Raw genomic sequence first — 17,434 nt, 5'->3', positions numbered from 1 at the left:
ATCCAACTTATTACACGGCTACTTGCCACATAAGAAAAAAAAACTGGACATGAATATGAATTTGAAACATTTTATTGGCATTTTTGTTTTAAATTAACATTTTTATCCTTCCGCGAAACCTTGGACAGATGCATAAAATGATCGTAATACCTTATTAAGATCCTCTGCTTCATACTTGTCTGTCTCCATTTTTTTCTCTTTTAGCCAGTCTTTGAGAAGTGTTAATGCCCATTCTGTATTTTTTGTGTGTTGGCTTCATAGCTGTCATGCTCTATTTTGTCAAGTTCAGTCTCAGTAAGCTCTCTGTGTCTTGTCGTTGTTCGTTCTTCTATCCACTGTTTAAATGTTTTGTTTTTTCTGTACATGTTAAAATTTATGTCAAAATTTTCCATTCTTAATTGTGGTTGTTCAGTGTTTGTCACAAGATGGCGCCAAACAGTAATCTTTATTGGCACGGCGCGATTTTAATCGTACAAGTAGCACCGGCTATGCGTTATTACTTTGGAGCGGTTATTATTTGAAAAGAACGAACCTGCAAATGTCTTAACTGACCAATCAGAATCAAGCATTCCAGAGAGCTGTGTAATAAACAGAAATACCTGCTTGCTTACTTTGACTTTGATCATTTCTATTTACTTTAGGTACAAAAACACCTGATGATTCCTATATCATTTGTTTCAGGAATCTCTTTGGTATCATTTGAAAGTGAAAACCGACCATAATATTAAATAAAAGACAATCGTGTCAAATAGGTTCATTGCAGATATTTGTTGTGTCATCGCTGAAATTTAAAGAAACGGCTTATCTGTATTGTAGCTCAACTATTGACAAGATAACCACCCTGTTTCAAATACATGTTAAAACGTATACCTGTTGAAAAAATCAGCGCAACATCGATACAAGGAAAGCAATCCAAAATTCAGATTAGATCAGAATTTACCTTTATAACAAATAAAAACTAAAATAAGGTCAGAAGTAAAAAGATGCAGAACAAATGTGTGCACAATGCCTGAAGTGCACGGGAACAAAACACAAGCCACAAAATAGGTAAAGGCGCTCTAAGCGAATCTGTGTGACGTCACTTTTTGTTGATGTTTGAACTGTTTTCAAACAAACAGAGCGTAGCTAACTCCTTCCCCTCCCTTGCGTGCTTTCATGAACTCGCCCAACCCCCACCCTCAAATCCTTCTTGTCGTTTATTGGCTGGAACACTTTGTTATGGTTTCTGTTTGTAGGTTTGGCCACTTCGTTTTTATTGCAATTTGTGGAGCCTAGGCTGTCTACAGAGATCGCGTTTTTTTTTTTTTTTTTGATCAGCAGACAGGCAGCAAGCAGATAGTGAGGAGGAGGAGGATGTTTTTCTCAGTTGCTTAAAGGTGCAGTGTGTAAATTTTAGTGGCATGTAGTGGTGAGGTTGCAAATTGCAATCAACAACTCAGATTACAGCTCACCCTTCGCTTTTGAAATGCATAGAGAAGCTACGGTAGCCGCCACAGGACAAACATATGACTAGGGATGCAGCGATTAACCGGTTTCACTATTAACCGCGCTTTAAAATGTCACGGTTAAGTAACCGTAAAGCCTTCGCTACACCGTGTGTTTTTGTTTCACGCACGCACACACAAACCAGATCCACGAACCACCAAGAGGCGCGTGCGTCATGATGCACTGTATGACGAAGCTCCGTGTTCAAAAGAATATGTGCGCGTGACGCGTCTCTTGGTTTGTCCGTGCATCTGGTGTGATGACTGGTTTGAAAAATCAGGAAGCAAATGCAAGTTAAATGAAACAGGTTTATTTAACAGATGACACAGATGATATGGTAGTATGTTGGACAGACAAAGGCTGCGGTGACGAATCCAAGTGCTCGTGAGTGAAGTCAGTATGACGGATGAAACCGGATACACAGACAGGCAGAACTCCAAGCGAAGACGAGACCACGGGAACACACGACACGATAAACACAGGTACAACACGAAGCATAATCATCTGGCAGTGAGAAGAGAGAATGAGTGAGTATATATGCCGTATGGGTAACTACCACCAGCAGGAGCAAAGCAATCACGCACACCTGCACTCACTCAGATCATTAGCGATCAGACACGCACATACACACACTTCAGTCATACAGAAAAACACAACACAGAAAGTCACGATGGACTTATCCTACCGTGACAGTACCCCCTCCCCCACGGACGTCACCTGACGTTCCCGGGCTCCTTGACCTGCGATGGAAATCATCAATAAGGGAGTGATCCAATATGTCCCGAGCCGGAACCCAACTTCTCTCCTCCGGACCGTAACCTTCCCAATCCACCAAGTACTGAAATCCGCGTCCCCTCCGTCTAGAGTCCAGAATACGATTAATCGAATAGGTTGGTTCACTGTTACTGGATTAATGATATTAGCAAAAGAAAATTGACCTATAAAATTGGGAGTCAACTTATTCGAGACTCAACGCATCGGAATATTCTGAGAAGAAAGCAACACTATTTGACCCACGACGAAAACGAGACGCTTCGACCGGTGGCGATCGGCCTTGGCCTTGGTGCGCTGTCTCACTTGGAGTATGACCTCACGTGCCCTACTCCAAGTGCGACGACACCTCTGGACGAAAGCGTGCGCGTAGGGGACCGCGACCTCGGACTCCAGACTGGGAAATAATGGTGGTTGGTACCCTAAACTACACTTAAACGGAGATAGGCCCGTAGCTGACACTGGTAATGAATTGTGCGTGTACTCCACCATAGAGAGTTGTTGGCTCCAGGAGGAAGGATTCTTGGAGACCAAACATCGCAACACTCTTTCCACATCCTGATTGGCTCGCTCGGTTTGACCATTGGTTTGAGGATGAAACCCCGAAGACAGACTAACCGTAGCCCCTAGCAACCTGCAAAACTCACGCCAAAATTTAGATATAAATTGGGGACCCCTATCGGAGACCACGTCTGTCGGAAGGCCATGTAACCGGAATACGTGGTCAACGATAGCGACCACTGTCTCATTGGCTGAAGGCAATTTGGGCAAGGGAATAAAATGAGCCGCCTTCGAGAATCGGTCCACTACGGTTGAAATCACCGTATTACCCTGGGAGGGTGGGAGAGCGGTAATGAAATCGAGCGAAATATGGGACCAGGGTCTCGAAGGGACCGGCAGCGGTCTAAGTAACCCGTCAGGAGGACGATTAGACGCCTTACCCACAGCACAAACCGAACAAGCCAATACAAAATCGTGTGTGTCACGAGCCATCCCTGGCCACCAAAATCGTTGCTTAACCAAAAACTTGGTTCGACTGACCCCTGGATGGCAAGCTATACTGGAATTATGGCTCCATTTAAGTACCTCTGATCTCAGTCCCTCTGGCACAAATAACCGGTTCGGTGGGCAACGGGCCGGGGGCGTTACCCCTTCTAAGGCTTTGGTCACCTTCGATTCGATCTCCCATGAGAGCGCGGAGATGAATATAGTCTCCGGTAAAATGGGCTCGGGAGAGGAGGCACGATCGGAACGCTCAAAAATGCGGGACAAAGCATCAGGTTTGGTGTTTTTAGAACCTGGACGGTAGGACAAAGTGAAATCGAAACGACCGAAAAATAAAGCCCACCGAGCCTGCCTAGAGTTCAAACGTTTAGCAGATTTGATGTATTCAAGATTCTTGTGATCAGTGTAAACTATGAAAAGCACACCCGACCCCTCAAGCCAATGACGCCATTCTTCCAGTGCTAGTTTAACAGCCAACAATTCCCGATTACCAATGTCGTAATTACGTTCGGCAGGCGATAAACGATGGGAATAAAACGCGCAGGGATGCACCTTTCCGTCTGAGGATGTGCGTTGAGATAACACGGCTCCTACCCCCACATCTGACGCATCGACCTCCACTATGAACTGACGCTTACGATCAGGGGCCACAAGAATTGGGGCTGAAACAAAGCAGCCTTTCAGTTTGGTAAAAGCAGTCTGGGCTGCCTCCGACCACCTGAACGCAGTACTAGCGGAGGTCAAGGCAGTCAGAGGTGCGGCTAGTTGGCTGAAATTGCGAATGAAACGCCGGTAAAAATTGGCGAACCCCAGAAATCTCTGCAGGGCCTTGCGAGACTCTGGGGATGGCCAATCAACCACAGCCTTAACCTTCTCCGGATCCATACGGACGCCCTGAGTCGAAATGATGTGCCCTAGGAAAGAAACAGACTGTGCATGAAATTCGCATTTCTCCGCCTTGACAAAAAGCCCATTCTCTAGCAACCTAAGAAGCACTCGTCGTACGTGTTGCACATGTTCCTGGAGAGACGAAGAAAAAATCAGTATGTCATCCAGGTAAACATACAGAAACTGGTCTACCATGTCTCGCAACACGTCATTAACGAGTGCTTGGAAAACTGCCGGCGAGTTAGATAGACCGAAAGGCATCACGCAGTACTCAAAATGGCCACGAGGGGTGTTAAAAGCAGTTTTCCATTCGTCCCCCTCCCTTATGCGAACCAAATTATAAGCATTGCGTAAATCCAATTTTGTGAAAACGGACGCTCCTTGCAACCTCTCGAAAGCTGAAGACATTAACGGCAAAGGATAGGTATTCTTTACCGTAATGTTATTCGACCCTCGGTAATCAATACAAGGTCGCAAAGATCCATCCTTCTTACTAACAAAAAAGAACCCCGCCCCCGCTGGAGATGAGGAAGGGCGGATGAACCCGGTTGCTAAAGAATCAGAAATGTATTTCTCCATGGCCTTCATCTCAGGAACAGATAGAGAGTAAAGCTTGCCCTTAGGCGGAGACGTACCTGGCAATAACTCTATGGCACAGTCATAGGGACGATGAGGAGGTAGAGAATCGGCCCGAGACTTACTGAACACCCCCTTCAGGTCCTGATACTCCACGGGCACGTTAGTCAAGTCCACCGTCTCCTCCTGAAACACAGACGCAGAGACAGATACACAAGCAGAGACAAGACAAGACTTATGACAAGCTTCACTCCAACCGGTGATAGTTCCTAATCTCCAGTTGACAGATGGGTTGTGTTTAAGCAGCCAAGGATGTCCAAGTACAATGGGAGCCAGAGGGGAAATAGTGACATAAAACTGCAAAGTCTCAGAATGATTGCCAGAAATACAGATGGTGACCGGGTCCGTGATGTGAGTGATGACAGATAATTCGCTACCATTGAGTGCGAAGGGTGAAATGGGTTTGGAGAGAGCTGTCAACGGAACCTGGAGTTTACGTGCAAAGTGGTGATCGATTAAATTCCCCTCGGCTCCCGAGTCCAGTAGTGCGTCACAGGTGAGATGTGTGTTGCGCCACCTCAGCTTCGCCGGGAGGAGGGTAGATGTTAAAGGGGTCTTTGCTGAAGAGATTCCGCCTGAAAGTAACCCCAGCACTACTCCCGGGCGTTGCCTTTTACCGGACACCGATGGAGGAGGTGCCCGGCCTCTCCGCAGTACAAGCAAAGCCCCAGTGATCGACGGCGAATCCTCTCCTCCCGGGAAAGCCGAGCTCGACCCACCTGCATGGGCTCCGGATCGGACATGGAGGAACCGACCGCATTCTCCCTCGACGACGTTCTTCCCTCAGAAATAGCGTGAGAACAACCATCATCGTCATAAGTGGGAATACTCTTCAGACGGATGTCCGCTCGAATAGCCGCATCAATGAGTCCATTGAGAGAAGCTGGAATCTCCCCATGTTGAAGTTCGCGCTGGATGCGGCCGGTTAACCCATGCAGGAAAATATCCCACTGCGCTTCCTCGTTCCAATTCGTGTCCGCCGCTAGTGTGCGAAAATCAATGGCGTAGTCCGAAACGGACCGTGTACCCTGACGCAGATCGGCCAACTTCCTAGCCGCATCTCTACCAACTGCAGATCGATCGAACACCTTCCTCATCATAGCTGACAGCGCCTCGAAACTCAGGGTACACGGGTCGTGATTCTCCCACACCGCTGTTCCCCAACGCGCTGCCTTTCCCGTCAGGAGGGATAACACAAATCCCACTTTACTCTCCTCAGTGATGTAAGTCTGGGGCTGAAGAAAGAAATGGAGAGAGCATTGAGATAGAAATGGTCTACAACATTCTGGATCACCTGCGTATTTCTCGGGCGTAGAAAGTCTAGGTTCCTGACGGGACGCGCTCGCGGGTGGTGTAGGAGGAACAGACGGTGCGGGTGGCGCAGTGGGTAGCGTCAGCTGTTGGATCGCCTGGGTGAGCTCGGACACTTTGTCTGTCATATCCTTCATTCCCCGGCTCAGTTCCTCAATCCGACTGTCCTGGGTGGTGAAGCGATGTATGGCAGCGGAGATAAACTCTTCAAACCGAGCCGGGGATCCTTTACCTGCTGCTTCCATGTGGGCCAGATGATTCTGTGATGACTGGTTTGAAAAATCAGGAAGCAAATGCAAGTTAAATGAAACAGGTTTATTTAACAGATGACACAGATGATATGGTAGTATGTTGGACAGACAAAGGCTGCGGTGACGAATCCAAGTGCTCGTGAGTGAAGTCAGGATAACGGATGAAACCGGATACACAGACAGGCAGAACTCCAAGCGAAGACGAGACCACGGGAACACACGACACGATAAACACAGGTACAACACGAAGCATAATCATCTGGCAGTGGGAAGAGAGAATGAGTGAGTATATATGCCGTTTGGGTAACTACCACCAGCTGGAGCAAAGCAATCACGCACACCTGCACTCACTCAGATCATTAGCGATCAGACACGCACACACACACACTTCAGTCATACAGACAAACACAACACAGAAAGTCACGATGGACTTATCCTACCGTGACATCTGGTTTGTATGTGTGTGTGTGTGTGTGTGTGGGTGTGTGCGCACGCACCTGCACGCGCACGTGAAAGAGCCACACAGCATTAAAACCTCCTGCTCGCGGATCAAACCCGGGCGGGGCTCCTGGTGGTCTGACTGCATTTCATAACGTTGAATTACTTTAACGCGTTAATGATTAATTAATGAATAGCACGAGTTAACACGTTAATCTTGCCACCCCTTATATTTATATTTGATTTAATTGTGTGTAATATTAAGCTACACCTGTCAAAATGACTCTCAGTACCTGGTCCAGGATGACCCCGTGTTATTATTCGTTTTGAGAGGCTCTTATCATTTTTACAAATAGTTCAAACAAACCAAAATAATAGACATATTTATTCAGTCCAAATGTAAAATTACATTTTTTCAAAAGATCATTAAAATGAATAGCCTACAGGTTTCAAAGGCACCTATACTGTTTAAGTCAAAGCCAGCTAAGTTATTATTATTATCATTTGTCCAAGAATTGTAGAAAAAATACATAAACTGAAAATACAGAAGAATTTAATATTATATAATAATTAATAATTATTAATGTTGTAAAATAAATGAATCCTTAATAACTGTAATAACCGTACAACCGTGGTTATTTATCAGACTATAAGCGTACCATTAAAATCTATAATCGCTGCATCCCTACATATGACCGTTTAAGATAACTTAGTATGAAAGTTTGTCTGTTAAAAGCTTCTGTCACAAGTCGGAGCAGACCACAGACTTTGTGAGTCACGCCCCTCCCTAGGTTCCACCTCGAGGAGGTCCCAAAAGCACCCCAATGACCAGACACACGAGAGAGATAAGTAAAATTAAGACAACTTTATTTAAATTATTTAAAATCAACTTGGGAAAAGGGGAAGGGAAATCAAAAATATTGTCTCTCTCCTCCAGGGGGGAGACGGGGGCCCAGAGAAGGGGGAAGGACCACCCAGCAAGGGTAAGTACCCGCAAGGAAAGGACAGGATGGAGCTCCTTCGTCCCTGTCACACCTCCTGAGGTTTTTGTTGTTCTTGTGGCGCCCTTCTCTTCTTCCTGAAGGCAGAACAAACACACAATGAATACTGGGGAAGATGAAAGCAACTACCTGGGTCCGATGGGTGCTTAGGTTCCTCGGGCCCGGCTCCTATGGCCGCGTTCTCCACAAGGCGGTCTGATGCCTTTTCAATTTCGGATCCTGCACAGAGGTGGGTTACTTAGCTCCGTCTATTAGCCTCGTTGGGTGTAATAACGTTGCTCCCTTTTCCCTAGGTCCACCGACTGGCAAGGTGAGTATAACTTTGGCTTGGGTTTCAGGTAAGTGTCAACCGCCGTCTCTGGCTTAACTCCAGTTAACTTCAACTAGGATTCTGGTAAGTATCAGTTGACGTTGCTATCCCTCCACTTTAGGCCTTCAAGGTACGCAAGGTGAGTTAGCTTTAGCTCTGGGTACAGGTAAGTAACGACCGACGTTCTAGTTCTCCACTCTAGGTTGTCAGAATGCACAAGGTGATTTAGCTTTAGCTCTGGGTACAGGTAAGTAACGGTCGACGTTCTATTTCTCCACTCTGGGTTTTCAGAATGCACAAGGTGAGTTAGCTTTAGCTCTGGGTACAGGTAAGTATCAGTCAACGTTCTATTTCTCCACTCTAGGTTTTCAAAGTGCACAAGGTGAGTTAGCTTTAGCTCTTGGTACAGATAAGTATCGGTCGACGTTCTATTTCTCCATTCTAGGTTTCCAGAATGCACAAGGTGAGTTAGCTTTAGCTCTGGGTACAGGTAAGTATCGGTCGACGTTCTATTTCTCCACACTAGGTTTTCAGAATACACAGGGTGAGTTAGCTTTAGCTCTAGGTACAGGTAAGTACTGATCGACGTTATAGTTCTCCACTCTAGGTTTTCAGACTGCACAAGGTGAGTTAGCTTTAGCTCTGGGTACAGGTGAGTATCGGTCGACGTTCTATTTCTCCACTCTAGGTTTTCGGAGTGCACAAAGTGAGTTAGCTTTAGCTCTGGGTACAGGTGAGTATCGGTCGACGTTCTATTTCTCCACTCTAGGTTTTCGGAGTGCACAAAGTGAGTTAGCTTTAGCTCTGGGTACAGGTGAGTATCGGTCGAAGTTCTATTTCTCCACTCTAGGTTTTCGGAGTGCACAAGGTGAGTCAGCTTTAGCTCTGGGTACAGGTAAGTATCGATTAAACAGCCATACGCAGGGCTCCAGACTAACTTTTTTCACTAGGAGCACAGTGGCCCCCAACTGAAAATTTTAGGGGCACAACCAGAAAATTTAGGGGCGCACAACGTAAATCAACATGCTAACCAAATCTACTAATTTCCACTGTATTACTAATAAATTCTTTAATAATAGATGCAGAAATTACAAATGTAATGTTTCAAATTCAGTGTCACATTTTATTCTGCACTTTTGAAGATGCAACAACAAGGTAAACTGACAGCACCATCACTGCCATGACAGTACAAATAGTAAACAAAATACCATACATTCAGAATAAAAATTAAAGTTAAAATATTTAAATGGGTGACTGAGTTTAACTGGAAAGATTTGAATGCATGTTTGTTTTTTTGTAAACAAAGAACTGTAATAATTCATAACTATCAATATATTAAATAGCTACATTTGGGATTTTTAAAATGAATATAAAATCCAAATGCGTTAAATGTCATGTCATTTCATTCAAGTGACATTAGCAACCAAGTTAAATGGTATTTTAGTTTGTTTCAAATAAGGAGCCAGGCTTGAAAGCATTGTTGGGCGTGTGTGTGTAAAGTTTTAACGCATCATCCGTTTTGGGAGACGCGGGTGTGAAGTCTTGCGATGCGGAGACAGGCGTGAGTATTTAATAAGCATAGAGACACAGGCTGCGCGTGTGCATCAAGTTTAAACACCTGTCTGTTGTGGAAGACGCGCGTGCAAAGTCTTGCAATGCGGAAACGGGCGCGAGTATTTAACAAGCATTGAGAGAGACAGGCTGCGCGCACGCTTTAAATTGAAACCCCTCGTCAGTTTAGGAGAAGCACTGTTTTTGAATCATACATGTTAAATTACTGATGTCATACACGCAAGTCTACACAGCTCAAGGCGACGTCAAACGTACCCAGTCTTTACTACCACAGGCGCTTGTAACACTAACCAGACATCCAAATGCCGCCATAACCACAGAAAATAAATACATAAACCCACGAGCGAGCTACCTGCAATTAACTTACCGGCAGATCGCGAGCGACGTGTTGAAGACCCCTGCTGTGTGTGTATTTGCGTGCGCTCGCGTCTCATTGATTATTTCAATTCTCATTGATTATTTCATTGCTCATTTCATTGATCATTGACGTGCCCCTTCCACGTTTAATGTATAAAAAAATACGGAGGGTGGGGGAGGCAAATTTACTGGTCACACATGTGCGACTGGATGTAAAATTCAGTCGCACACTCTAAAATTTTGGTCGCAAAATGCGACCATTTGGTCGCAGTCTGGAGCCCTGATACGTCACCTCTGGGCTTCATACGAGGTCGAGGGGATTTTACCGGCTTCCAGCTGCTGCTGGCTGGCCCAGTTACGGCTGACGACGCCCCGGCGGACCGGCTTGCTAGGACAGTTGTCCCAAGTTTGTCCCGTTGGACCAGCACGTCCCCTTCCCTTTCTCCTATGAACAGGGTGGGAATCTAGATAGTGAGGCGGACTGCATAGCTCACACCGCCACCCACAGGATACACACAGCAGTCAGCTTCTCATACCATGCCTACAGCACTCCCTCCAACATTATGATTTTCCACACAGACTCTGTACAGTACCTCACTCAATGTACACACACACACCTCCGCTTGCTCTGGGCCAAGGTTGTAGCGGGCGGTCATAGAATTTGGCCATTATTGCTGCAGCAGCTCACGCTAGTTCCATCAGAGGCTCTCTGGACCTGAGGGCGAGTACAGACAACAAAAGAGACGGCACAGCACTGCAGTACACACACCAAGAAAAAGCTCACCCACTGCACACCAGTCACTCCAGTGATTTAGTAGGGTCCGTACTCTACGCCGGGTCGAGGTCCGTCCTGAGGGAAGACTTGAATTCATCGTTACACACAACAATCAACCAGTCGTGTTAGGCCCGCAAGACCACAGTAATTCAAACTCTGCCACTTCGGCTCCCCCACTGGTCTCCACATACACGGTGGGCTGTTAGACAACAGCGAGACTTTGCAACACCGATACACGGGTCAGAGGTAATAACAAGCATAAAACTCAGTTTTACTCACAGTCTGTATCATTTATCTTCTCTCTCTCTCCACAGATAACTCACCAGATGCTCCGCAGTTTTGCTGTAACTTCACCCAGGCAACATTCCTTCTCTGTGCCTTCGATACAACACACACAATATGGTAAGTATATAACGTTATTCTTGTCAAAACTGCAAATGATGCAAGTTTTATGTATTTTGTTCTCTTTGTGTTTTAAAGTTATTTATAATAAGTCAAGTTTACTGTTTAGTGCACTGATATCCGACTCATTTTGGATAATAAAGTTTATAACTTCTTGCCTATAGTACATATCTTTGTCACATCAATATTGGATCACCACATTTGTGAGTGATCACCACATTTGTGAGTGATCACCACATTTGTGAGTGATCATTGCATTTAATTGTATTTATTCATAAACAGTATATTATGTTGAAGTATATAGTGTATTCTATGTACAGTACTGTAGTATAATATACTGCAGTATATGTGTACTGAACTATAATATACACATAAAGATATCGGCCGATATATCGTTATCTGTCTTTTTTTACTCCCTAATATCTGTATCGACATCGGCCCAAAAAAACGCATATCGCTCGGGCTCTACTCCAAACATCATATTTCCAGGTAAAAATGAAGCTTTACACTCAAAACCATTCACTCTTACTGAAAACCAAAATTTCCTCTCAGACATCACCCACAAGCTTTCAAAAACACACACACTACATAGTATTGCACACTGTTGCAATAAATTCAAAACAATAATTCAAAGCTGGTAAGTTGCTTGTGGACTTAGGGTTGCCAACCGTTCCGTATTTTATGAAAAATAATTCAGTGCAAATACATGACAGACACATAGCTCATAATATGTCAGCCATGAACGAAGACCGTGTCATTTGTATAAGAAAACCCTGACGGTGCGGGAATTTCTCCCTCCGTTTGTCTATGATCAGCGTAGCGTTTTTAACATCTTGCAGCCTCATCAGGGAATGCCCTTTTAATTGGTCGTTTCAGTCATTGTGATGTCACGTATCAACGATGACGACAAGTGACAACAGCGGGAAATGTAAAAACGACTGCATCCGAGCAGCCGGCGAAAAAGAAACGAGCACAAAAATATAGAATTGAATGGGAAAATGCCCGTGGCTGGAATGCGTGAGGGACATTGAATACAAGGCCAATTGTACCATATGCCGTCGCGTTTATTCTGTTTGTCACGGCGGAGTGTGTGATATTAAGAGGCACGCATGACGAGATAATCACAAGAGGAGCGAGAGGCTGTGGGCACAGGATGGAGCAATGTCAATGTTCATTGTCCGTCAGTCGTCTCCAGAGGCTCATATGGTATGTAATTATGTGGATTTTTAAAACTCAAATATAGTTGATAAGAAAGTGATTATATTAAAAGAGATAGTACAGGTTTAGCCTAACAATCCACATATATCTCTCCAGTATCTCTTCCTGTGTCCCGCTCCCTCCCGTCTCATAATGTGTCAATCATTTCTGATGGGTTTCTTATTAAAACTTCTTAACATGCACCGGCCCGGCGGCGGGCCCTAGGGGGCGTTTTTACGTGTTTTTGTACTTTGTTTAACATCAAATATTCAATCAACAATCATAAACTTTGCATTATTTGAAAGTTTAAACACTCCAAATTCATGTTCTGAGCTTATTTTTGCAATCAATACACTGGTGTGGAAAAGATTAAATGAAATGCAGATGGAATGCATATAAAAATGGTTGTGGGTACTCACATGTCTTGCCATATGGTTCTGATAATTTCTGACAATTCCCAAAAACTTCAACGTACATTGCAAGGTAAGGGTCCACTCTTCAAAAAGCATCCCACGTTTTAATCCAAAACAATGAAAAATAGTGAGAAATCCAGCAATATCCTCCTTTGCTTACATCCGCGCGTCCGCTAAGTATGATCGATCATGTTTATTTTCAATCAAATATCGATTTTTATCAGTGAAAATCCATCTCTTCCTGCTTCGTTAGACTGTTCCGATAAATATCCCGCCCTATTTTTCTGTTTTGTCCAATCAGAAAAGGTTTGACAACTCAAAATGTCATGCGAGCAATGATTTGCTGAGAGACCTCTCCAAAGGTTAGATATAACATCTCCATTGTGGATCGTCGACTGCAGATGACTTTTTTGAGTTGAAAGTGTTTTGGAGAAGTTGATAAAGAGCATGATCGCGGAGCAACAATGCAAGACTGGATATAAACAAACCGCGTCGTCGAGGAGAGATGGACCGGACTATGAGCATAGCTGCTCTCGCTTGGATAAAGTAAGTGGATTCTTTTGTTGATTATTTATTTTACGTTACATTTCTTGTTTCATGTTAGCTGTTTTGATTATAAAGTAACATTGGAGATGACTAAGATACGAGTTTTACATGGTTTCATTTTTCATGTTATATAAATGCATCATATTTATAGCTATATGAATCCAATGCACAGAATATACAAACTAAAAACTAGAAAATAAGATATGTGGTGGAAAATATGAGTACTACCAGCTGAGAAATATAGGTTATTTGGTTATATTGACATTTGTAATTATAAATAGATATATTCATGTAATGTGTGTGTGTATATGTATTATGTTCATATATATTACATCATAGTTTCTCATACAAATAGTTGTATGTCTCTAACTTTTGACTCAAACTAAAATCCTCTCTTGCTTTGTGTGTGTGTTGTAACAGGGCTTCAGCTGCCACAGAGGAGGACTGGAATCTGGAGTGCATTCATGAGCAACCACATTTAAAATTAAAGCTGCAAGCAGCGATGGAAGGGCCCTCGCACGCATGTGCACCGCTACCCTATGGCATTAGAAAAGCAGTGAACCAGGGGGATATGAATTAAAGTGGGTAAATATAGGTAGATATTCAAAGGAAAATTGATGTGCCACACTGCCTGTGTGCAGCAGGTGGCGCTATGACGGTACCTGATTATTGTTATATTGACGTGTTCAGCCCGGGACCCTTAACAAACGTGTGAAGTCTGGGGCAGATCGAACAATGGTCCTGTCCCAAATGGCACACTCCGGACTTGTGGTCCTCCTCAGAGTCCACACTTTGATGACATCACGTAGTCCAGACTTTAGGGACCCTTAATGCGAGTCCACGTGGGTCCAACGAAGTCGTATTTTGGGACAGACTCGAGCGTCACACCGGAAATGGGTAGAGAAGTTGCCCGTCAGTGTGAGCTCCTCCCTTCCGTCGTCTGATTGGTCTGATTGCTCTTTCGCAAGGACTTCTGGGTTGGTGCGCGATGCCTGCTGCAGTGGGGGCTTTGCTGAAGACCGCATCAAGGGGGCAAAGGAGGCGCTGATGAGCATACTTCAAAGCGTAAAAATGACAGATGGGACACCCTACGGACTCATGGACTAAGCGAGCATGCGCAATTTAAGGCCACGAGACCGAAAGTACACATGAAGTGCGCCTTTGGGACAGGGCCAATGTATGCCTGAATTACAACAGCTTCCTGTTTCATGTCAAAACATCACTCTTTGCGAGGCCGCCACGGACACGCCCTTCAACGAAAAGTCAAGATCTTCGCAATTTATCATCGCAAAGGGCTTCAGATCAGTCTCACCAGATATGATAATGATTTGATTAAATCTCTGAGAACAGTAAATCACAGCGTAAAACAAGGCATTTCCTGCTATCTCTAGGTGGCGCTAGGACTGAAGCTGAATATTGGCATTGAAATGTGTTCAGGCCAAGACTCTTATCAAAAATGTGAAGTGTGGGGCAGATTGGACATTCTATGCCTTAGTTCAACCCAATATCACGCAAATACGTGACTATTTCACGTATGGACCAACGTGAAAATGACACGTTTTGCCGCGTTTGAACGTGAGCATGTCACGTTTCCTTTTTGTGTCACTTTCACGTTTTGGTTACTCAACTTTGTTGTCCCAATTTCTTACGCTTCGGTTTAGGGTTAGATTTACATAAAATGACATCCTTACCTAAACAAACTCTAACCCCAACGTCGGGGACAATTGGTTAAAGTTTAGAAAATATAAAAGAATAAGTCTTGTATCTTTTTTTTTAATAAACCAATACTTAAAGTGACAAATACTTAAAGTGACATATAACAAAAGCACCAAATCTGGCCCTAAACCGGAGCGGGAATGGTTTGAAAATAGGACAAAAAAGTTGAGTAACCAAAACGTGAAAGTGACACAAAAATGAAACGTGACATGCTCACGTTCAAACGCGGGCAAAACGTGTCATTTTCACGTTGGTCCATACGTGAAATAGTCACGTATTGGCGTGATATAGGGTTGCTTAGTTATAACAACTTCCTGTTTCATGGCGAAAACGCTGAATTTGTCAGGCCGCCACGGACACACCCTCCAATGAAAAGTCAAAAGCTCCGCAATTTAGCATTGCAAAGGCCTTTAGATGATACTGACCAAATATGATGATGATCGGATTAAATCTCTATGAGGAGTTCGTTAAAGTACGAAGCCTGGAAATGACAAAATTTGCACAGAAATCACAGCAAAAATTCAAAATTCCCGATTTCCTGTGGGGTTTAGAGCTTCGCTCCAAGAGACTTTTTTGTAGGTCTTGGGGTGATAGATGACCCTACCAAATATCGTATCTGTAGGTTTTTCGTAGCGGCGGGGCTGTTTAATTGAAATTTTGCATGTGGCGCTATTGAGTCATTTCTACACGCCCATGCCACATGTAAATTTTCGCCACTTCTGACGTGTGTGCAACGTTTTATGATTTTTTGAGCTTGTTTAGCCTGTCAAAATGTGATTCATTTAGCGATACTTTGCGAGGCCGCCACGGACACGCCCTTTAATGAAAAGTCAAGGTCGTTGCTTTTTATCATCACACAAGGTCTTGAGATTACACTGGTGAAATATGATGTTGATATGGTTAAATATCTAAGAGCAGTAAGTCACAGCGTAAAACATGGTATTTCCTGCTGCCTCTAGGTGGCGCTATGACTGTTACTGAATTATGCCATGTTGATGTGTTCATGCCAGGACCCTTATCAAATGTGGGAAGTCGGGGGCAGATCGGACAATGTATGTCGGAATTACAACAACTTCATGTTTCATTGCAAAACATCACACTTTGCCAGGGTGCCACGGACACACCCTCCAACGAAAAGTCAAGATCTTCGCAATTTATCATCGCAGTCTGATCAGTCTGACCAGATATGATAATGATTTGATTAAATCTCTAAGAGCAGTAAATCATGGCGTAAAACATGGCATTTCCTGCTACCTCTAGGTGGCGCTATGACTGAAGCTGAATTTTGGCATGGAAATGTGTTCAGGCCAAGACTCTTATCAAACATGTGAAGTGTGGGGCAGATTGAACATTGAAAGCCTGAGTTAGAACAGCTTCCTGTGTCATGGCAAAAACGCCAAAATTTGTTAGGCCGCCACAGACACGCCCTCCAACGAAAAGTCAAAAGCTCCGCAATTTAACATCGCAAAGGCCTTTAGATGATACTGACCAAATATGATGATGATCGGATTAAATCTCTAGGAGGAGTTTGTTAAAGTACGAAGCCTGGAAATGCCAAAATTTGCACAGAAATCCCAGCGAAAATTAAAAATGGCCGACTTCCTGTGGGGTTTTAGAGCCTGGTTCCAAGGGACTTTTTTGTAGATCTTGAGGTGATAGATGATCCTACCAAATTTCGTATCTGTACGTTTTTCGTAGCGGGAGGGTTGTTCTTTTGAAATTTTGCAGGTGGCGCTATCGAGCCATTTCTACACGCCCACTTCTGACGCCTATACCACATGTAAATTTTCGTCAATTCTGACGCCTGTGCAAAGTTTCATGAGTTTTCGAGCATGTTTAGACCCTCAAAAATGCGATTCATTTCGGAGAAGAAAAAGCAGAAGAATCTGAGCAAAAACAATAGGGCTTTGCACCTACGGTGCAGGCCATTCTGGCCTGCTCCTCGGTGCTCGGGCCCTAATAAGTATTTTGTTATAATGTGTTTTAAATGTTTTTTTCTGAAATAGTTTTTTCTATGTGCTTTGGTGGGCAGAGAAGTTCTGAATTGATATACATCATGTAATATGTAGTCCTGACTCATTTTCTTTTGACAATCATGTAATTTTCTTATCATGTGTATATTTGGAGTTTCCAAGTGCACTTTTTCTGAAAGGACGCCTGGACTTTTTTGAAATAAAAGCTCACAGAAACAACATTTTTTGGAGAATCATTCTCAAATTTGAATCACAGCATGGTCAGACATTCAGTTCACCTATATGGTGTCCCCAGGTGTCTCACATGACCATTTCATACCTTTTTTGCTCAGTGAATGTTCTTTAAAGAAAAACGGAAGTCATTTAATGTATATTTTACCTTGTTTT

Source organism: Misgurnus anguillicaudatus, chromosome 24 (assembly GCF_027580225.2).
Source record: "Misgurnus anguillicaudatus chromosome 24, ASM2758022v2, whole genome shotgun sequence".
Classification (NCBI taxonomy): Eukaryota; Metazoa; Chordata; class Actinopteri; order Cypriniformes; family Cobitidae; genus Misgurnus; species Misgurnus anguillicaudatus.
This window is presented reverse-complemented; position numbering follows the sequence as displayed.